The sequence below is a fragment of the Corvus kubaryi genome, unplaced genomic scaffold, assembly GCF_017639235.1.
Source record: "Corvus kubaryi isolate FWS band 111438036 unplaced genomic scaffold, C.kubaryi_AGA036_p1.0 37300, whole genome shotgun sequence".
Lineage (NCBI taxonomy): Eukaryota > Metazoa > Chordata > Aves > Passeriformes > Corvidae > Corvus > Corvus kubaryi.
In genome coordinates, this window is record NW_024581093.1 from 10,712,506 (window position 1) to 10,735,342 (window position 22,837).

The 22,837-nt window shown below is 38.8% G+C and overlaps 1 long non-coding RNA gene across 1 annotated transcript in view; it reads left to right on the forward strand.

Annotated features, from left to right (window-relative positions):
* LOC121664298 overlaps positions 1–22,837 on the forward strand; it is a 274,117-nt gene that overhangs the window by 185,130 nt on the left and 66,150 nt on the right. The window contains exon 4 of the long non-coding RNA XR_006015946.1: positions 8,066–8,110. This is a non-coding gene — a long non-coding RNA (uncharacterized LOC121664298). The remainder of the gene's footprint in view (positions 1–8,065; positions 8,111–22,837) is intronic.

The window sequence follows — 22,837 nt, forward strand, 5'->3', positions numbered from 1 at the left end:
TTTGCACAATTCATGCTTTCTTTATGGAATTCTTGACTAAGGGAAATAGGGTTGTAAAGTAAGAGGCAGAAAATGGTGAAGGAGATAATTTTTTTTTCTTTGTCACTGCAATCTTGTAACAATTAGTATTTTTAAAAAAGAATAGGTGTTTTTTTCCCTACAAAAGATGAAACTCAATTTCTAAAATCCAATGTTAATATTTGTGTTCTGCCTAACCAGATCTGAAAGCAATATAGATCTCAAGCTGTTTCATGACAAAACAGTCTTTGCATTCAGCCTTGAGCAAGTGAAACAGGGTTTCTGGTTATTCGTATTAAGAACAGCATAAATAAACCCCAGCACACTGCTATGTGATGTTCAAGTAGAAAATAGTCTTATTACAGACTGGCTTGTCTGAAACTTGGGTTTGGCATGTTTAACATGTTTTACATCGTCAGTTTTTGTTACAGCTGTTGGCACTAGCCTGCAACATGATTGAGAGATTTTGATGACCTCAGGTTCTGCAGTTTATTAAGTCATCCAAAAAAATAAAGAGGTTCTGTCAAGTATCTTGCTCACAACATCTGCCTTACCTGTATATTTTTATGGTCTAGTATAGTTGTAATTTGAATTTTAAGTGTCTATCAGTGAGGGAAAGAGGAGAAGAGAAAGCTCCTATTCTGTGGCTGAGAGGAAAGGGAAAAAGACACCTTAGCTACCATCTCTATTGAATACATAATGAAGGGCTAAGAAAACAACCTTTTAATGGCCTCAAGATTTGGTCAGTTTAATAAAATAAGCTTGTTTTCATTCTGAAGATCAGTAGTAGTCTTATTATTTTGATAACAGGTATTGCTGAAATTTCACAGAGAGGCAGAAACACGTATTGCAACAACTGCAAGAAACAGCAAGAGTCATGTATTCATCTGAAGGAAGCAGATTGTTTTTATGAAAGTACTTTTCCCTGGGCCAGTGGCATATCCAGTGGCTCCTAGTTTTCTGCTACTATCCAGATGGTTCTGCATTGCAGAGAGAACAATGCCATTTTAACAACAGTTGATTATTTATTCAGAATTAGAGATTTTCAGAGAGATTTTTCATCAGTTCTCAGCTGACATAGGAATGATAGTTAAGATGCGTGATAAATGACAAAACTTGAAAACTCAAAGGCTTTATTTTTTCTAAATCAGAGGAAACTTTTTGACTTTCACATGGAAATCTTTGTGGTGTGGTGGTGAAACTGATGGTTTGAGCCAGGTTGAAATTAGAGTGAAAACAGCTTTCCTGTTGGTATTTCAAAACATCTGTCAGGCAAGTAGGCTTTGGCACAGTGGGAAAAAGACAAGACCAAAGCAACATTAAGCAACTCTGGTGATCCCCAAAACCCTATTAAAGCACAAGTCAGTAAGATTTAGCACAGTGTGAGAAAGTGTGTACCTGTTTCATTCCCCCAGATGTGTTGCCTGGAAGTGCCTGTATGTGGCTGCATGGCCCCAGGGTGATCCCTGGGCCAGGCTCTCAGGCCTGGCTCTGCCCTCTGAGGTCAGGAAATGCTGAGGATTAAATTCAGAGGGCAGGAAAATGTTTGGAGATGGAATGCTCCCATTTTCTTTTTCCTTTGGAAACTATAACGTAGCATGTAATGCCTGTAGGCATTAGTATCAGCTGATTCCTACCTTTTCAGAGGAAAATTACCTGAAGTCAACAGCTAGAACTTCATAAAGCTGATTGAGACTTGGTGAGTGGTCTCTGGCTGTGTATAATCACTCTGTGCAGTGCCCCTGCCTAAAGTACACCGTGTCATCTCCTCTTGGAAAAGGTCCAGCACACCTGGATTATCTGATGTTGGCCCTAGGAGGTTGTGGTAAATGTGTCTTCCTGGCAAGCAAAGGTATGGCTAGATACCACAAATATGAGATGCAGCTAAAGCTAACTGCTCCTTCAGATAACATCTTGTAATCCCTGTGCCATGCCTTCGAGCTCATCCAGGGTCTTTGCATTTGTCTGTATGTAAATCCAAACAGATGATCCTGAATGGGCAGTCAGTGGCTTTGGTTTTAGTACCAGCACTCTAAACATATTGCAGACTTCAGTGAGACTTGATTAGATCACATTCTAGAGATCACATATGGAAATGCAGCTTACTCTTTTCTTACAGAGCAAAAGGGAGAGTCAGACTCTGAGTCACAACACAGAAAGGTCTATTTACTCTTAAATTAGGAATTTGCTGTGTAGTAGTTAGGACTGTCCTATCAACTTCAAGAAAATACTGGCACGGGCCACTAAAATGACAGTCTGCTTGGCTGAATCTCAGTCTGGGGGAGTTTGCAGTGATGCCAGAAACTCAGAAGTGTATCAGAAGTTGTTTTAAAGTACTGAAAAGCAATGTGTAAACAGTGAACAAACACATGAGTAAATGGAGAATGAAATTGTCATCAGCTGTCCCTCTGTGGAAGCAGGAAAATGCATGTTTTAAAATGGGGCTAATAGCAGAATTCTCTTTTATTTGCTGCCTCGGTGAGTACCCAGCTTTCAGAAATCCAAAGCTGATCATTTTCAAATCCACCCTCACAAAGTGTCTATTTAAGCTGCCTCAGAAATAACCCTTATGGAAAATAATGAAAAAAAGAAAAAACAGTCAGTTCAAGTTAATATTTTCCTTGTGGTTTTAGTTCGGGTCCTGATCAGAAGCTAATGGGATTTATTTTCCTTTGACTTCCACAATCTTTGAATTCAGTCTTTATCGTGCACAAATTCGTGAAAAGATGAGGAGCATGTTTATTCCCAAAATGAAGCAGTCTTACAGGCATTTCTCTTTTCCTTCTAAGGCTGCTGTTTTCTCTTTGGAATAAAGGTGTGGGCAATAGGCCATGTTTCAATGTCTGAGACCATCTGCACACGAAACAGAAAAAAATTAATTATGAATGGTGTCTTCCCATGCTAAATCATTTATTGTAAAGGAGTTTTTCAGCTTGTTTGTAATGGCTGTAGCCTAAGGGTGCACACTGTATAAATTGCCTGATTACAGGATACAGAACACTTCTAAATAGGCCTCAGATGATTAGGAGAGGGGAAAGAAATTAAAAAGGCCATTTCCCTTTAGGTATGCAAATGGATTGCAGAACAATAGACAAAGATATGAAAGACCATGATAAAACATATCCTCTTTTCTTTTACCTTAAATTATGTACTAGGCAAGTAGCAAGCTTCATTACACGTGTCAGCTGAGATGTGAATTGTTTCATAATTGAAACAATGCTGTTGGCAGATAGTGCATGCTAGATTTCAAGATAAAGTACCAGTTTTTGTGTCCTCAAGCAATTTGGGGTTTGCTGCCTAAATCTGTCTTAGCAATGGTTACATTCTGACCTTGGTTTAATTTGACTCTGCCTACTTTAGCCTCTTTGAGCTACCTCTTCAAATAGAAAGGACTAAATTTGCTTTTGTCACACTAGACCCTCCTCTCAAGTCACAGTGACGTGTCTGCCTCTCCTGAACAGCCAGTGCTGGTATTTTACTGCCTATTCGAAGGCAGCTGGGTGCTTTTCGACAGTTCAGTGAACAGCAGGAGCCATCTCCTAGTCTGTCACACCCTTGCACATATCTGCACTCCCTCTTTCCCTTACACACACACACGTCTGCATGGGCCAAGCTTGAGCTTGAATATTTGGGGAGATACAAATTCAAGTTTTCAAACTCAAATATCTTAATATTTATATTAATAATAAAGGGAACTGAAAGGTGAGATGTGATAGATAATATTGCCTTTAAGTATTGCTCTTCCATGACACACAGGGCTCCTTGGAGTCTAAGTGACTACAGAAATTGGTCAGAAGTGGGCTCAAAGCTACAGCCCTTTGAAAAATTACACCCCCATCCCTCCACATTGCTGTGTCTCCAGTGTGCAGCAGACAGGATACTGAAAATCACCAGTTGGGGTTTAAAATTCATAGTTTTTAAATAATAGATTTTTAGAAAACTTTTGAAGTCTTATTAGCCTGCTATAATAAGCATTTGGGGTTAAGATTCTCCTTACAAGTATGATGTGTCAGAAGTAGCAGGGATTAGGACCCCAGGGCCAGTGTGTGCTGAATATTTTGGATAGTCAAAGTTAGAATTCTCCCATAATTATAAAAGGCCAGTATCTGAACATAAAATTAGAAGCTTGTTCTAAACCTATCAGATTTGAAAACTTCCCACTATTTAATCTCCCTGTATTTTGCTCTATTTCTCCCAACATCAAGTTTGCAAGTTTGACCAGAGGAAGCATAAGAGGGCTGAACTGTGTTACAGCCATGAGGAGCTCAGGCACACATGAGAACCAGAGATATTTTGGGGTGTCTCCCAAATTAAAAATCAAAATCAAGATTGAGGAATTAATCAGGTCTAATTATTTTTAGATAAATATTTTGTTTGTCATAAGACAAGTAAGCAAACAAGGAAGTGAAAATATTCTCCACATATGTGCACTGTGTCTGTATGGTGCAGTCTGTCCTTCATTCTCTGTCCAGTCTTTGTCCAGAGAAAAAATGTATCTGCAGGCACACCTCACATGTAGAGCCCAATCCTCTGACCCAAGTGTTGAGTCTAGGACTGTCCTTCCTCCCACTTACAATCTATTGATCATTATTATAACTTCCTCTGCTCAGGTCAGGCCAGCAGATAAGCCTTCAGCTCCTTGCAGTGGGCAGTTCTTCTCTCAGTCAGATGCAAGGCAGAAAGGAGTGGAGAGGGGGAGGGTAAGGAAAATTTTATGATACAGTCATCTGGGGCTTGCAAGAGCTGTAAATTGGGATTTAGAGTGATATCACTGTTCTTTCATTTATTTCACCAAGTAACAAGAGAAACAGCACTTTGAATGTAGTACTAATGAATAAATAATGCACTCATTTGAAAGCTGGAGTTGAGATTGAGAAATATATCCAGTATTTTTTAGTGGGCCTGAAGTTCCATTAATGTGCCAGCTCAGAGGGAGGATCCATGCAGGGAGATGCACATGATGCCAGTGTGGCCCTGCCACCTGCCCCAGCCACAGGGAGGCAAGCCCAGCTGTTCCTCCCACGTTTTTGCTGGCAGTTCCTATGCTCCCCAGCCACTGTTGAACTTTTTTCACCTAAGGGATGTGACAAAAAGAGAGTGTTAGGTTAAAATTTGTTTGAATCTGTGATTCCTTTTATTTAGCATCCACACACCACTTGTTTCAGGCTTGGGTTTGGTTCTATCCTGTGAGGTCCTTGGCCTGCAGAACAAAGCACAGTGAGGGATCACCAGTCCCTCTGGAGGAGCTCTGACCACTTTCAGTGCCCTGTGGCACTGTCCTTGGGCTGTTTGATAAACTTTGCATAGATAGCTGTGGTCCATTTGGTTGTCAACCAACAGTACTCTCACTGCAGTCATGTGTAAAGTCTCTGGATTGGATGAAACACTATCTGGTCCTCTAAACATCAAAGATGATCAAGGAGCAAAGCACTAAAAAATTTTCTGTCCTAATAATTTCTCCTTGCTTCATTCTGTCCATGTTCCTTTGCAGTTCTTTCCAAGCAGTCATCCTGGGATTGTGTAGATCTGCTTACAACCATCCCTTTGCCCAGTGTTTCTCTCTTGGTTCAATTACAGCATGAACAAGCTATAATTTATTGCCTTGTACAGCTCCAAATGCACTGTTGCTGATTATTTTTCCTAATAATTTGAAAAAAATGGTGGAAATCTGTCATGTGCATCCTTTCTGTCTTGAATATACCTTGCTAACAGAATCTGTAAAGGCCTAGAAGCTGTGACGAGTATTTCTGTTGTTTTGGAGGAGGAGTGCCTTCCACAAATAGGAGTTTGTGGAATTTCCCCTCCCTGCTTATGTGGGTTGTAAATTCTTGATGAGTATCTGAGATCAGGTCACAATGGGATGAATTCTGTGAAAGATTATTGATTTCTTTAAGAAATGAGGAAATTTGTAAGCCATGACATGCACTTTAATATTGGTCCTGTCTGGCACATCACCTGCTTAGATCAGTGATTCTCTATGGATGCAGTCATTTCAGGATCCCTATCATCATTCAGACATGAAAAATTATTTTTAAATGGATATGTAATAGACTTAATTTTTATAAAATTAATATTTGCAGTTAGCATCAACAAATACATTTCATTTCATTTGATGTTTGTGTTTTTCCTTGTTCCTAACTATTAGATAGATGAAAAGCTTTGAATCCAGCTTGAAATATGGTATTATATATCCTACATTAGGTATCTTTGAAATAGCATGTGTGGGTGTTTATGACAATTTTGAAGATTGATTGACAGTCACTCCCATAAAAAGTAGTAATATGAAGAATCACTTGTTATAAAAATGCTGAGAACATTTCTTACTTTGATCTTTATTCCTTCTTTTCTAAAACCTGAAAAATAGTTTTATTTTTTAAGAATAGGAAAATATGAACAAAAAGACACTTCATTAGGCTAATCTACTATTTTTTTTTAATTTTACTGCGTGATCTGAAAAATCAGCCTATGTTCTGCCTCCTAATGTCATACAGAGTCCTTTTCCAGGTCTTGTTTATTGTAAGCTCAATACCACATGATCCTTACTACTCCACAAAACCTCGGAAAGGCAAAGCAACTAGAAAATCAATGTAAGGAAGAGGTGATTTTGTAAAGCAATCCCTTCCACAGTGAGTGCAAAACCCAGCAGAAAACAACGTCCTCAGAAGTGAAAAGTAGCTTTGGCTTCTAACCACACTTCAGCATTCTTGGGATAAATGTCACACAGAGTTTTGGGCTCTGAGGAAGCCACACCACCGGAGTAGCTGCCTGGACAGCCACCTCCTCTGGGAGTGCAGCAGCTCCTGGGGCAAAGCTCAGCCCTGCAGGATCCTCCTCTCCCCTTTCAGTGGTGACACAGCCCGCTGACTACTCTGTCATTATATGTGATGATATATATTGTGGTTCATATTGCTTAAGATTGACTGGAATCTTATAATGCTTTTTCATTTGTTAAATTTTCAGGTTTGTGACAGCAATTCCCCTTCACTCCCCGCCTCTGAGTTTGTTGTTTTTTAGGTTTCAGGCTTGTAGGCAGGAGGGGAATATATTAAGGATCAAAGCAAAAACTGATGATGGTGGGTGCATTAAAATATCTTTGTTATCCACTGCAGGACTTTACAGGTAAAATGAGTTTTTATCATAACATTTAAATTTCAGTCTCTCTGATGTTTAGACTATGTCCTTTTGTTTACTCCTTAAGTTTCCGGTGGATTCAGCTGGCTTTGATACAAAACAGTCACAAATTTTATCTTGTCTATTCCAGGTCAATCTTCATTATAGACTTTTTTTTAACTAGTCATATAGCCCAAAATTATATAACTAAAAAACCACCATATAGCTTATTAAAAATGTTAAATGGTGTGCTCTAATTTACAAAAATAAGTTCCTTTCTCATGGGCTTGTCTGTGAAGACATGGATTGTGTCCATTGGTGTTTCACTTAAATTGCATCCTGTGACACTGATGGTACTCACGTAGCCTTTGAGGAGTATTGGCTCATGATACTACAGGGGCCTTGGAGGGAGGCCCATTAATTTCCATTTTGTGAATATGGGGGGGAAAGAACACTTCTCTGCAGACTGCTCCTGTTCAGAATGCTGACCAATGAGATATTTAGCTAGTGCAAATAAATGTAGCTCCCTCATGCTTCCTTAGAATGGCTTAGCCTCTAACATACTGGATTCAAAAAAAAGAAACAAGTCAGGTTCCAGGGCTTGAAAACTATTCCTTTCATCAGTGAATCATATGTGTTTAGCAAGTAGAGAAGATCTACTTACCTTTTTAAAGACATACGGGTGTATTTCTATAAAGAGATAGAAGACTGTACCTACTTTATAGGAGGGTGTAATAGAAAAGTAGGTAAACTTCAAGCTCTGTCTCTGCCCTGCTAAAACTGCAGTTCCTATTCAACCTCTAAGAGCCTGACTAGAACGTTCGCCTTCCTCAGGAAGTGCTTTATGTAATACCTGATGAAAAAAGAGGATCTCTAGGATCACAAAAATAAATTGTCGGCATAAAAACAGCAATGATATTTTCTTCTTGTCTTACAGGGCAGATCACTTCTCAAATTGTGCATCCAGGCAGAGAAGTAAAAGGTAAGATCCCATTGTGTATCTGTCTCTAAGCCTAATCTTGTCATGTTTAAAACAGGGGGAATCATAGCACTGCAAATAATACGTTATTTTTAAGGCTTTCCAAGACCTATTCCTCATTTGACTTGGGCAGACGTAGTTGCGAATGAGAGGGAAATTCTGTGTAGGGCTCCTCATGTTACACAGCTCAGAAATAATAATCAGGCTCTGCAGAAATGAAACGTTTCTACTCATTTTATGATGAAGCAATTGTGCATCTTGCAGTCTGAAACTCTTTATGCTTTATATATACAGTAGAAAGCACTATATATTCCTAGGTCACCAGTACTTTAGCCCACATTTTGTGAACAGGAGCAAAATACCACAATTTTTGCTAGCTCCTGGGTGATAGCTCTGTGTGCTTTAATAGGAAAAATGTGGTAATGTGTTGAAAGATTGATAAATAACTTGTGAAAAAACTTAGTTACTGGCATACTCTGAATGGTCTGTTGTACTCCCATCATAGTAAGACTTCATCATAGTATGAATCACTCAGCAGTCCTGAAACAAGGTAGCATATACCTTTACATTTCAGAGTGACAAACATGGTATTTTACAGTGCTGTGCATGACTGATGATGCAGGAATAAGTAGGAGTAGGAAGTACACTGGAGCTATAAAGATGTTTTAAATGAAACCTAAAAAGACATCAGCTAGTGAATTTTATTTTCTGGTTGTTTTGTGCTTGAGATAGTGGGAGCAAAAACCATGCATCATTTCAGTCCTCATGACTGTACTTTCCTGGCATGCATTTACAGGAGGAAACAATCTATTTTTTTCTATGTTTGAAAACTAGGTACTTAGGTTTACCTGGGTCATCTGCATACATTTTTATGAACCAATGCCAGTGTAAGGTTTCCTCTTGGAAAGGCAATTCACTGGTAAGGCTCAAGCTCTGCAACTCTTTTCCTATCAGCTTCTGTGACATGTTTGTGAATTTAGTGACATAAGATACACAACAGTTGGTGGGGAAAAGATAACCTTAGATGATATTCCACTGTCTCATGTGGCACAACTGATTTAGGAGACTGTTGCCAACCTCACATCTGCCACCCGCATTTCACAAAAGCTTTTGAACCCAGATCAGTTTACAACAAACTTTATAATACAACTTCACAAACCGGTCCAGTGGTACAACTCAGAACGAAATAAATTGCAGCAGGAGATGGGAACAGTGTCCCAGTGGAGGAGACTTCCTTTTGAGAAGCTGAGCTGAGATATGCTCCCACCCATCCTGTTGGTGACTGCAGAAACAGGGGAAGGATGCTGGAGCTGTTTCTGCAGTGTTGGGCCATGGGCTGGTGCATAAGAGCACCTACCTGTAGGCTGAACATGGGTTATCTTGTGCACATTGATCTTTGGTTGATCTGCTGTACTTTCTTTCTGAGTGTCCATGCATAACAATCCTAAGTGTGCTAGGAAAAGTTATGTGTTTGGTAATAGACCTAAAGTTATATCTCTGCCTTCAAATAGGTGATCAGATACTGGCATGGAGGGAGACAATCGTTGACACAAGGAAATTCTACCCCGCACATTGTTTTAATACTGATCATTTCACATGCTCATGTGAAATGTCTCAGTCCAGTTCTAAGAGAGACATCTTTAAATGCTCCCAGCTTAATTTTTCAGACTATATCACTGGACAAGATAGACTTGGCATTCTTTGAAACAGGAATTTTCCTAAAGTAACCTTTAGGACTTTACATGTACTCTAACTAAAACCAGTTTAGAATCTGATCAGAAATGAAGCCTGTTGCTGATGCAGGATTTATTTTCTCTCTAGAGGTCGAGGCAACTGCAAAGGTTCTCTGACTTCTGGGTCCCAGACCTCACCTTTACTGTGCTTCTACAGATTTTTGTGAGGCCGCTTCTGTAGATTTCAGCACAGAAAAGGGGTTAACTGCAGCACAGGAGCAGAAATGAACAGTCGGCATTTGATGGAAATACAAGAATTTCTCTTCCTTACTGTCAGAGAAAAATGTCAGGTAATTACACTGTGAGCAACAACACCAAGATTGCATTTCAGTGATAATTAAGACAACAGATATCTTTGAATTTGTTTCTCAACTGTCTCTTGCCTGTAAATGAGCAAGTTTATTGTCAAATTCACTAATGACTTTAAACAGCCTTTATGCTGCTTTCTAGATCATCTATAACTGCAGGAAAACTGGGATCTTAACCAGTGCCCAAGTGAGAGCTTTCGAGTTTGGGTGTGGACAGAGAACTTTAAAATATTTATGTGTGATATCTAGGGAAGAGATATCTATGGGCAGGTGTTGGGGCCTGGGCTTCAGCAAAATCATTCCTTGAGACAGTGTGAGCAATGCACAGTGTGCCTGTAGCACAGAAACTGTTCTTTGAGTGGTTAAAGCCTTTTGTTTTGGGGTGAAGGGTTGGGTTTGGGAGTGTTTTTTTGATAACAAGCATCTAGTTCAAGTATGTACCTCATACATTAACAGTGTCTGAGCTAGAATATTTTATGACTGGGCAGAGATGTTCCCCACCCCACCCCCCCCCAAAAAAGGAGGACCCAAATTCTAGAGTCTCCCAGAAGTCAGAAAGCACACTTGGTATCTACTAGTGGCATTTATGATCACTGTTTTGAAACAAATTGAGCAAACAAAACATTTTTTCCTTCCTTCTAGCTGGAAAGTTCTGGTATTAGCATGGGTAAGTAACACTCACAAGTTATAGGAAAGGATTTCTTAGGAGCTGTCCTTTTCTCATTCATACATATGTACATATGCACTGTTGTACCTTGGCTTTCGAGCATCATATGTTTGTTTAAAAGAAAAGGACACACACCTTGAAAATCAGTTGTCAAACAAAGTCTTGAAATCCAGCTGAACAGGATTCCCAAAAGAGCAGTCCTTGCCAGTTTGCATTATGGAAAAGCCTAATTCTGACACGCTGTTCTGTGTAGCCTTGTCCACACACTAAAGAAGCCTGAATTAATTCTCATGTTAGAGTCAATCAGCTTGGGAGTTTTCCTGAAGGCAGGTGTTTCAAAGTGCATGCAGTTTTAATGAAAAGCGAAGATAGCTGTTTTCAAACATGTAGACCTAGAAAGAGAATTTCCCAGAGGCTGCTGTACATATACTAACACATTAACAGTTTAAAAAGTAAGATTCCCTCCAGTGCCAAGCATGTCTGGTAAACCAGCTTTACAAAGGCAAGAAGCTTGTCTCTGGTCAGCTCTCTTTTCCCCTTTGTCTAATACTGTCATGCAGGCTCAACACTAAAATATTGTACTTTGTGGGTTTGCTGTGACACTGTTTGTCATTTTGGTGTTATCTCATTACTCCCTTACTCTTTGTTCTCACTGTATGTTGTTTCGTATTGTGATGGATTTGGTCTTCTTCATTAAGAAACTAGGAAAGGACTTTAGTGGGATTAGACTGCTAACCATAAAACAAGGAATTTTCAAATCTTAGAAACTTGGTGTGCATGGTTCACTAACACTGAGTATTAGTATCTGCATTGTGCTTGTTTAGCTAAGAGAGTAATGAGGGAATGTTTGAGAGAGGTAAGATTCTATGGGGACAGACTGTCCTTAGACTTTGTTTATATTTATTTAGTTAATAAACTCACATAATAAAACAGTCTACATAAACTGTTTTTGAAAATTACTTTAAGAACATCCATGTAAGGTGAGTTTGGGTGTAGAGGAGGACAAATCAGTACCTCAAGCATGCCATGTATATTCTAAGATTAATAGGAAAATCTTTCGGTGTGGTCCAATTGCATCATCAATGCACCCTGCCTATTGAGGCAACTTGCTTTTGCAGCTGTTTGATATAAATTCCTCGCATATGTCTTAGTCCAGTTGGTTTATTTTTATAAACAATAAATAGCCCAACATTCCTGCAGTGTTTCCCTTCCCTTGGACAATCCCATGGAGCCATTTGCCATGAGGACGGTGGCTGAGATTAGTGGCGTTTGCACAGATGGCGGCCATCGTTTGGGAAATCTCATAAATAGTGGAACACGTGGACTTTTTCTTCCCCCTTCAACATGATCACAATAGATTATGAGGGCCTACAAATCACTACCAGATGATATTAAGTTGCTTTGATAACACTCTGGGTCCCTTCCGGTGTGATATTTTTCTTCATTAGAAAGGATAGCTCAAGCACACCAAATCCTCTTACTCTTTTCTCAAAATTTATAGATCTCAGTCTCTAAACTAATTGTTAGTTGCACAGCATGCCTTAAGCTGTGCCCAGACAGAGCAATTACATCCCCCAGCCCTGATTAAAGGCACAGAGGAAACAGAAGTGCAAAGAAAATGAAACACTCTTGGCTGTTTGGGCAGAATGTCATTGCTGTTGTTTGCCTTTTTTGACATTTGTTGATAAAAGTGAGAAAGGAGGTCAGTTATCCATCACTGACCCTTGCTCAGTGCCAAAGATGTGACAGGCTTGTCTCAGGCTACTGACTCCGTTTATGAAATTATAAACAAAAAGGGGTTTCTAGGCCTATGTGCTTCTTTTCTATTAGCAGCTCAAGAATTTCTCCATTTTCCCCCTGCTAAATTATATTTCTTTGTGTCTTTTAAACTCATTTGTTTCTGTGTGTCTGCCTAAAAACACGTCTCTGTTCTTGAATAAGCAGAGATGTACTATCATAAAAGCTCTACAAATTACCTTGAACAAAATAAAACTCATATTCAAATATTTCTGCATATTCAGATGTCTCTTATAAAATGTTTCTCACCTGTAAACTGCAGCTTCTAAAAGTTGTGCTCTCCTTTTGTGATTTACAGTAACTTTATGGCTGACTGTATGCTTATACAGTCAAAATCAAGATTTTCAAAGGAAATTGGGAAAGCACTATTTGCTTTCACCCAATATCTGAGGTCATCATGGCCAAGTTTGTAAATGTGAAGCAGAAGTACTTGTTTTTAAAGTGCTGAAGTGACTTAAAAATCATATACAAGCATCTAAAAATCAGATGGCAGAGAGCAGCAACTTTCTTGCATTAAATCTAAGCTTGTGTTTTCAGTGACGTCTCTGCTAATGTTTCCAGTCTGCTGGGAGTTATCTATTTCATAGAGCAGTTTGTGGAAAAGGCACTGTATTGTATTTAAATATTTTAGCCAGGACTGCTAGACACTTCACATTTTGAAGTCTTTGTTTAGCAAGTTTGTCTAATTGCTTTACGTGATGCACTAGCACTGTTTCATACTAAACAGATGGGTTGTGCAAAGGATCAAACCATAATCTCATGGTGTCTATAAGGAGTCAGAAACAAACAGCTTAAATATTTTTGAAAGTAAGAATAGATTTCTTTTTCCTAATTTTCTTACTTCATATTCTGTTTTATCCCTTTTTAAGACATAGAGGGATTTTCTATTAAATGACCACACCCAGTCCCAGTGTTTAAATGTCTGATAAAGTCAGATGTACACGATAGCCCATAAATAACAGTGGTAGTTGTTGCTGTCCTTTGTGTCCCATCCACCACAACTGAACGGAAGAGAAGCTTTCAGCAGTCACTGTCTCTTAAAATGACCAAACATCAAAGAAGTTCAGTGAACTTGAAATTATATCAGGAAGTAGATCAGACAAAACCTTACTTGTGTGCATCTGTAGTTTCCCCAATTCTGTGCTTTTAAGTGGATTTAGTTTCAGATATTTTGTCTGTGGAAACTGTACACTTGCAAAACTGCAGGTCACTCCCCCATGAGCCTTGGTCCCATGGACAGTTTTATTATTGCTGTTGAAGGCTGACTGATCAGGTATTAGTAGAATAATACAGTAAATAAACAGCATGTAATAAATTAGAGCTTCTCACTTTGAAGTCTTTGTTTAACCAGTTTTTTAATTGCTTTATGTGATACACTGGCACAGATGGCTTAATGGTACAAAGATTGGTTGCACCATGGATCAAATCTATAATCTAATGCTGGTTGTAAAAAGTAAATACCTAAATAAATAAAAGCAAGCAAAGCAAACTAACAAACTGTTTAAACAAAGTGCTTATGGCCTAAGATCCCCACAAAACTGCTGTAACTAATGACTGAACACTGCCAGCATGGGAGTCAGTGTGTTAAGACCCTACAGAGGAAAGCAAGCATGAAACCTTGTATTACATTCCCATAAGAAGCAGTGATGAGCAGAAACCTATTTTCAGGTGCAGTGAGTTTCTGTCCTTCTCAGACAATCAGAAGTAAAAAGACTGATTTAAGATGATATTTGCTAAATGCAGATTGCCTCATGCTTGAAGTGATCCTTAAGCTAGATCCCTTAGAGAAAATATATGTCCCCATTCCCATCCATCTTTTTACCAGTCATTACTAACCAATGTTGCTGGAGAAGCCCTGCAAAAAAAAAAAAAATTCCAGTAGCCTTTTTTCCAACCTTAGCTGACAGATAGAGCTGCTGAGGGATGTGAAGGGGTGATTCCTGTTTTCTTGTCCAAAGCCCTCACAGATTTTCCCTGTATTCCTTTCTATATTGTGCCTATACATGTGCTGATCTGTGCAGCTCAGAAATCACAGAGGGAGTGAAAAACTCTGTTTTTTCTGTTCCCTTGTTGTTCAGGAACCTTGCAAGGGAAAGGAAATCCACTTTGACATTCTATTTTCAAGCTATCTATAAATTATTTTCTGGAACATTTCCTGAAATAAACAGAATGCACAAGGTCTGACAGCTCTCCACATGTGTTTTTGGTGCAATGGGTGAATGTAACTACTGTTCCTGTAAGACAAGGCAGAAGTGAGACATTACATGCCATGTGGGAGAGGCTGTTAACAAATTGGTGGAAATGGTTACGGTTTTCAACTTGTCAAGCATCATTTTCTTAGCTTGATGACACCTTGTAAGACCAATAAATAATTTATGGGGTATCTAAATGTTTCAAATAGGAGTTTAAGGACTGGAGGAAAGAGGTCTAGGGTCTCATAGTTAATCCTATTCGAGCAGCTTCTTATTAAAACAGCCCTCCACAAATTGATTACAGCTGCAATCCCTTTTAAGAAGGATTATTTAAAAATCCCAATTATAAAGACTATTTGTAAAGAGTAAAATACTTAGTGTCAGTTTTGCATGGAGACTGTGGCTTGACTCAGTGTGGCTTGGCAAAGTGGGTTATCCTTTTCCTGCCTTTCTTTTCAGGAGAATCTGCTCAGAGTGGGCATTTCAAACAGTGGCTTTAACACAGTTGCTGCAAAGGAGTTTCGTTTCTTTTCTTGCCACTTGTGTTCCCTGGCTGCCTCTGCTGGCCCACCTCTGCTAGGCTCTGGCTTGGCCTGTGCCTCCTTTTAACTCTTCTGCTCAATTTCATCCAACACAAAGAACTGATATTTAAAGTCCAACCTAATTCAGGACTTGATCCTGAGATCTTTTAATAGTGTTTCCCCCAAAGGTCACATCTTCATTCTTAGAATTCTTATATACAACCTACAGTAAATGTGAGTGAATCTGATGGGAACAAGGGTTAATATCACAGTGTTTTGTCTCATTTTAGGTGCCTAAGACCACTTCTAAAAAGCTTCTTTGCACCATTCTGATGAGATAAGCAGTAATAAACTCACTGATGATCACAGTTTCACAACTGTTTTGCGGCTCTGGAACCATGCAAAGGAGCAAGGACAGGTCAATGGATTTGATTCTGTGATGTATATCCAGAAACATTTCTAAAATCTGACTATGCCATTTTATTTTAAAATATTCTAGTGAGTTCAGAGGCATTCATATAACACACTGTGACTCTAAGACTAGTTTTTTACAACCGACCTTTATAATACATCATGTTTGCATTTTCAAATAGGATGACATCAGTTGTACTCTCTCAAACAAGTAATGCCCCTTCTAAAACTTTAGTCACCAGAGACTATTGCTTGAACTGCTGTGACAAAGCTTGTTTTCTTATGGCAGTAATGTTAGAAAGAGTGTTTATTAAATAAATATTTAAGAACAGTCTTAGAGAGTTGTAAATTTGTAAACATGAGTACTTAATCAAGAAACTGAACACTTAGAGATTTAGTCAGGGACAGAAACATACCCTATAGCCATTTATCTAATCAAAATTAACCAAGTAGTTAAAGAGTGAACACTTGTAATGAGCTGCTTGAGAATAAGCTGGCAACGACAAATAATTCTCTGAATACAAATACTCTTTCAAGGAAAAGCTGAACTGCTTCTGAGCAGCCAGAGAATAGAAAAACAAAAAACAGGTGGCATTTACCAAATAAACTCTGCATCTCACCCAGTTTTGCTGACTCTGACAAGAGCGATAAAGACAAACAATACTTCCTTTCATAGATAAAGAAAAAGATTAGCTGAGTAAGAAAGATGCTAGATTGGGCAACTTCTATTCAGGTCTCCATTTAATTACACACTCACCATTTTGTTCTAGCCTCACTGCTTTACCCTCATGTTTTATTCGGAGATCTTAGGGTTGCATTTTTCAAGGCTGAAATCAGCTCCAATTAATTTTAGCAGGAGTTAAATGCAATCCTTAGCATTCCTGCCTGTACTTATATTTACACATTGGTTCATGTAGGTAGTAGCAGGTCCCTACTTCAGATGGGTGTTGGGAGGGTACACGTATTGATGGTGGGGAAGCATGGGAGTAAAATATTTCAGATCTGGCACATGGGGTATAAGCACCTCTCCTACTAGGCAGGTATGATTAGTACTGTGTCAGGTTGTTCATCCTTGTGCTTATGCCCCCATTTTTGTTTAATTACATCTTTTTCATCAAACTACAGAAAGGTCTGACTGTTGGAAATCTTTTGAAGTGTGCATTTCAGTTTGGTATCATTTTCCAAGTAGATTTAGGGGAAGAAACCTATTAAAAAGGTTATTTGTATTTATAATTTTTTTTTCTTTCTGAGGTTTCTGTTAGTTTCAGAGAAGATGAGAAGACAGTCTGCTAATAAACCTTTTACTCTAGCATCTCACTGCTCTGTGGGCTGCCCTGTGGGCTTCTTTCTACGTAGGCATACATATCTGCACACGTGTATGTATCTATTTCACAGGAATATCTAGTCATCATTCCTTTTACAGTAGTTCCAACTTTCTGCTACATGTGCTGAGCTGCAAAGTATTAAGCCTTGTAATCCCTCAACCCCTTAGATGTGGTTTGCTGGGGGGGAAGGGCTGTAAATCCATGGTGGCAAACAAGAAAAGCCTGAAGCTGTGAGCAAACAGGAAACAAATGATCTCAATCCCAGAATGTAAACTGTCATTGACAGAGATGCATGAAAGAATCATAACAAGGAAACCTGCTGCAATTTTTCATCCAGTTACCAGCCAAATCACTGCCATTACACTAAAGAAGAAAGCTACCAGCCCATCACTGACATGGCAGGGTTCTTTACTTGTTGTGTGCACAAAGCAACCATATAGCCTGACTAGCATTTACTCCTTTTCATGCTTGCAGACTGATAATTATTGTGCACTGCCTCAAGCTTGCAATTAGAGGCCACCAAGAAACAAAAAATAGCTGAATTTCAAGATTAAGCCTTTTCCATGACTAGTCATATTTTCCCAGCAGGAAATATGTTGTTGCCAGTCAAAACAGAATTCACCTATGCTGTACTGGTACCAGATTAAAGGCCATATTAGCTGCAGGAACAAATGGAGAATTTGCATATAATAAAAAGTAATAATAACTGTCATTGTTACTGGTGACACAATTGGAGTTGATGCTGGCTCCTGTGTCACAATGCAGCTTTTAAGGGGGATGAGACAAAACACTGAGCAGCCAAGAACTTGTAATTATATATTCTATAGTAATTTTGCAGTATGGATATTCACTCTCTGTTTTAAGCATATTCTCATTCCACTTTCCCAGACTTTTCTCCTATCTCTCAAAGCCTGCAGTTTAAGTTCATAGGAGATACTTCACTTCCTTTATTGCATAAAAATTGTGCCCTGCTAAGCACGTGCCCTGTTTGGCTCACTTTCAGTGGTAGGCAGAGGATAGCAAGTTACTAAAGCATCAGAGAAACACTTAGGACAAAGTGAAATACATAAAGAAGACTTTGAGGAATGTTAAAGAGAAGGTTTTGAGTTTCTTTTTTACTTTCTCATTTTACGACTTTTTCTGTGTTGTATAGTGATGACTAAGATAAGTTGCTTTGGAAAAATCAGAGCTGCTCTGCAATAATAATCAAATCAGTCTATATATGGATGTGTTCAGTGGTATGTTTATTGTAAAAATACACTGTTTTCACTTAATGGAGGATTTGAAAGGGGGAAGTAGAAGGAGAAGGAATGGTCCAAGTTGAAACTTCTTGACACACCATTAAGAATCATTTAGGAAAGTTCTATCAACTCTGAAGGTTCCTCTTCAGCTGTTTGAATCAGGGCAAGAAAAGTCCCACAAACACAGGAAAAAAAAGAAAATAAGTAGATGGTAGATTTCAAAGGAGGATCTGTTTAGAGATGGGATTTTATGGCTCAGGAGAATTTGACTGAGGCAGAGCTGCTGTCTGGGAAGAATCAGGATCATCAGCTCAGCTCACACTGGAAGAAATGGCACACATGTCAATACCATTTTAAGTAATACTTATTTTTCAGAAGGCTGTGGGATCACTATTCATTGCTGGATGCAGTCTGGAAAGATGAATCATGACTGCCTGGGCTCACTGGACTTTCTGAACAAGAGAGCTAGATTTTGGGACTTATCATATAAGTCCAGTTCTGGTCTGAGGGTGTTGTTTCTGCCTTGTGGATAATTTACAGTAATTAATAGCTTGCAGAAAATTAAAACATCTCATTGAGACGTTTGAATAAGTGTCTAACTGGATGTTCAGCTGAGGTTGCTTAGGTGAAGGGAAATGCAGAAAGTAAAGGACAAACATCTAAAACTTGTGCCATAAAGGTATTTTATATTTCAGCTACTTCTGTGACTGTGGGTTTAGTGTAGAACAGAAATCATCCTTGGCCAACCATGAGACCACTACCCAGGTTTTCAGATGGCTTTTGTAGCTGCTCTGAAGGTGCAGCAGGGATGAACACAGGGTTCAAATACAATGTCGATACTGCCAAGAAATTAGACTGAGGCAGAAATACCTGTGTGCTGTGATAGTTGTTCCCTGCAGCTTTCTGTCCTGCTTGCTTTGTAATTCTACGGGAGCACTCTCACATCATAAGCTTTATTAATACAAAAACAGCTATGAATGGTCAGCCTGGAATTTGGGGGGAGAGGTGTCTGTGTGTAGATAGGGGTCTATGGAAGGAAGCAGAGTTTGCTCCTCATGGGTAACCTTACCTCCTTACCTCTACCACGTCTATACCCTAACCCTTGTAGGAGAACTTCAGTTGTTTGAAGAGCTTATATGTATATATTTTATCTATCATCTAGTATTTTAATACATGGTTATTAAAACATTTTGAGGAGCAGCTGTATCTGGGAGAAAGTAGACATGGATGCAGTTTGAAGCAGCTGTTGTCCATCTGAAAAGACCTCACTTTTCCCTCACTGATGACTTACACTCTCCTTCCATCCTGACTGCTTGCTCCTTTTCCCGTTGAATCACATGAATACAGCCAAGCATTCTCCCTTAAGATGCCAGCTTGGGAGAGGGTTCATCTACTCTGTTTTCTGAGTAAGAATGCCTCACATTCAGAATGCTGAAGATTTTACCCTTGTCCCTTGGGGACAGCAGGATGCCTAATTTCCCCCAAGGCCATTCTGTATGCTCAGTGAGAACTTTTTCTGCTCCTAGTCTTCATTTCAGTGTATTATTACTTATTTTAAAATCACTGAAGTTACCTTTGCAGTCATGATTTTGACTCATCAATTCATTGTAATGCCCTGACGTCATTTGCTGTAAAATCTGGGCATGAACTTAATAAATCTAAATGTACTCTATAACAAAAAACCCACATGAAGTGTTGATGATGAGGCAGGATTGATTCCTCGCATAGTTGCCTATGCACATGAAGATATGCAATAATATGTACATATACAAACATACATGTTATTTACAAATAATCCTAGACTGGAAAAAATGTCAGGTTTTTTGCGTAAATCTTAACTTTGACTCAAAATATCCAGCAGGTTTTTCCCATGGCTTCTTCCTATCTCTTGCAAGTCACTTTTTTGCTCATCTCCTGTTCCCACGAAGACAGTGCATAGCAGAGTCAGCTATTACAAGACTCATCAGCTTCCTGTCTCGACATCAGGCTTTTCCTTCTCCCTTTAGTCTTAAAAATGCACATTTCACTGTCATCCTGAAACTGCTTAGGGTATGGTCACAATTATAGCATCATAGCACTCAGCAGCAGATGGGAAACTGCCTCCCAGAATGAGGTAAAATCAGAATATTTTCTATATGGGAGAGAGATTGGAACAAAATTTGTTATTTCCCACTTGAGAGAGCTGTCCAGGAGATCCTGCTATTCTGAGTCTTTCAAAATCAGACGATGGTCTCTCTTCAAAGTTCCTGCAGTATACTCTGGAAAGAAAAACAACAAACCCACCACCTTTTTCTTGGTGGACTCAAGAGATCTGCTGTGAGGGAAAACGGGACATGGCTCCTTATTATGACCTGTATTTTACAAGCAATTTTGGAAACCAGTGTGTAAAACCAGTAACACTGGTGTGCAAGTGGCTCAGCAGACTTGGGAGCACCAAATGGTGGAAATGCCATCTTTGAGTGGGTTGATGAAATGTAACCCATTAGAGTAGAACCTTTTCAGGTTGTTTTCAGCTTTTCCAGGTTGGGAAGAATTCTTGCTGAGGATGCCTTGTTGCCCAGCATTGATGCCCGTGCTTTGTGACCACAATTCACTTTACTGACTGTCGTGTGCAACCACAGCTGAGCCATGTGACAGGTTCACACAAAAACCACACGTTTCAGGCTCAGGAGAAATGCTTCGCTTTGAGGCACTTGAATGGAAGTGGTACAGATCACAATAATATCTTACAGAGCATAATACTCTTACTGTATTTATTTAATTAATCATAGTGGTTTATAGGATAGCAAATGGATTCAATTCTTCCTTCCCCCACTCCACAAGTAGTGACTGATGCATTGTTTGCCATTAAATTTAGCCAATATGTAATATTTTAAGGTTACGTCCCTTAAGGAATAATTTTGTAATTCTACATCTGTGTAAATAAAAAAAATACATGTGTGTATATTTACACACATGAAGACCTAATTTTCATTTCAATTTATACCTAGACAGGTCCCACTGGAGCTGTAAAATGAAGCTGGTTTGGGCCTGAGTGCTTACTGGAAAAAAAAAACCAAAACAACATTTTTTGTGAAAGCCTAGCCTATTCAGTGGGATTTTACATATGATTAAAATTTCACCCATGCCAGAACAAAAATGGCTTTGATATGAAAAAGAATCAGGCATATACAGTTACAATGTATTTACTTGTATCATTAGACTTACCTTTGGCATGATAATATTTCAGCTCTACTGAATTGCTATATCTCTAAACTGAATTTTTTAAACTGTTTGGAGTAAATTGCAAGGTTCTTCTTCATGGCACTGACTTTATTGTTCTGCCAGGATGTCTTCTTTTGTCATAAAAACAATAACTTAGTGTAAGTAATACTTTTTAGGTTTACTAATCAGACAGACTAATTGTATCTTTTAATCTGGGTCAATCTGCTCTTGCTTATTATAATTTGGCTCCAAATTCCCCCCCAAATGAGGAACATTTGCAAATAATTTAGCGTCAGAAGCACTCTTATATAAACACTACAAGAATTGCTGAAAGGCCCAGAAAAAGTCTCTATAATTTTGAATCCAAGTGTCTAATATACTTTGTAAAAGCCATATATTGCTTTTCTTAAGCCTTGGAGTGAACCTGGATGCGTGTGTGTCTGTGTCTTCAGGTGAGCACATAAAAGGACTGGATAAACAGTTAAGGAATGGGGTCTTTATTTACAAATCTGAGACTGTCTAGACAGGGCATTTTCTTGATTCAATCTACCAACTAAACTTAGAAAGACCATACTAATATTCGATTTTAGCTTCATCACCATGTCTGTACAATCCCTGCTTAGATTGCTAACCAGGGTGATTATTGCTGACTGAAACTGTTAATGTTTTGGTTGGATGTTTGTCTTCCCAAAAATGGACTGAAAGATTTTTCCCTGTAGGCTACTGAATTTTCATTGCATGTTAACTGTTTAGGTTATTTTCCAACTCCACCACCATCCAGCAGTGAGAGAAAGCAGCTGCCACAGGAAAAAAAATACTCAAATTTCTCATGGAGACTTTGAAATTGACTTGATACCTGGAATATTTTTTATGTCACAGGAGGCCCTTTGCTTACAAACAAAGTATGAAAGTGGCTGTGCCTTAGGACAGTACCAGGCAGCTGCTCTCAGGAAGCAGTGACTTTGTAGTATCAACATAGGAAAGCTTCAAAATAAGGTTGCAAAAATATCTGTTCTTCTCAGCAGGTTGGAAGTGCAATCATAGCTGCATGAGGAAATATTTTTCTTCAGGTTGAAGGATGGCTTTATCATCCACCTGCATAAAGAAGTGCTTCAGTAATACAGACTAAACTGTTTGTTATCAAGAAGGCAAAAGACAGTCCAAAATTATGCCCACAGTTTCACATATGTCCTCCTGATAAGGAAAGGTCTTGAGAAAATGTGCTTTGCCATAAATTATTCCTTCCGAGGGGAAAAGAATATTTCAAGGGTTTTTTTTGACAAGTACAATATAAGAGATTAGTTCATTTGAGTAGAGAGAGTGCTTAAAAA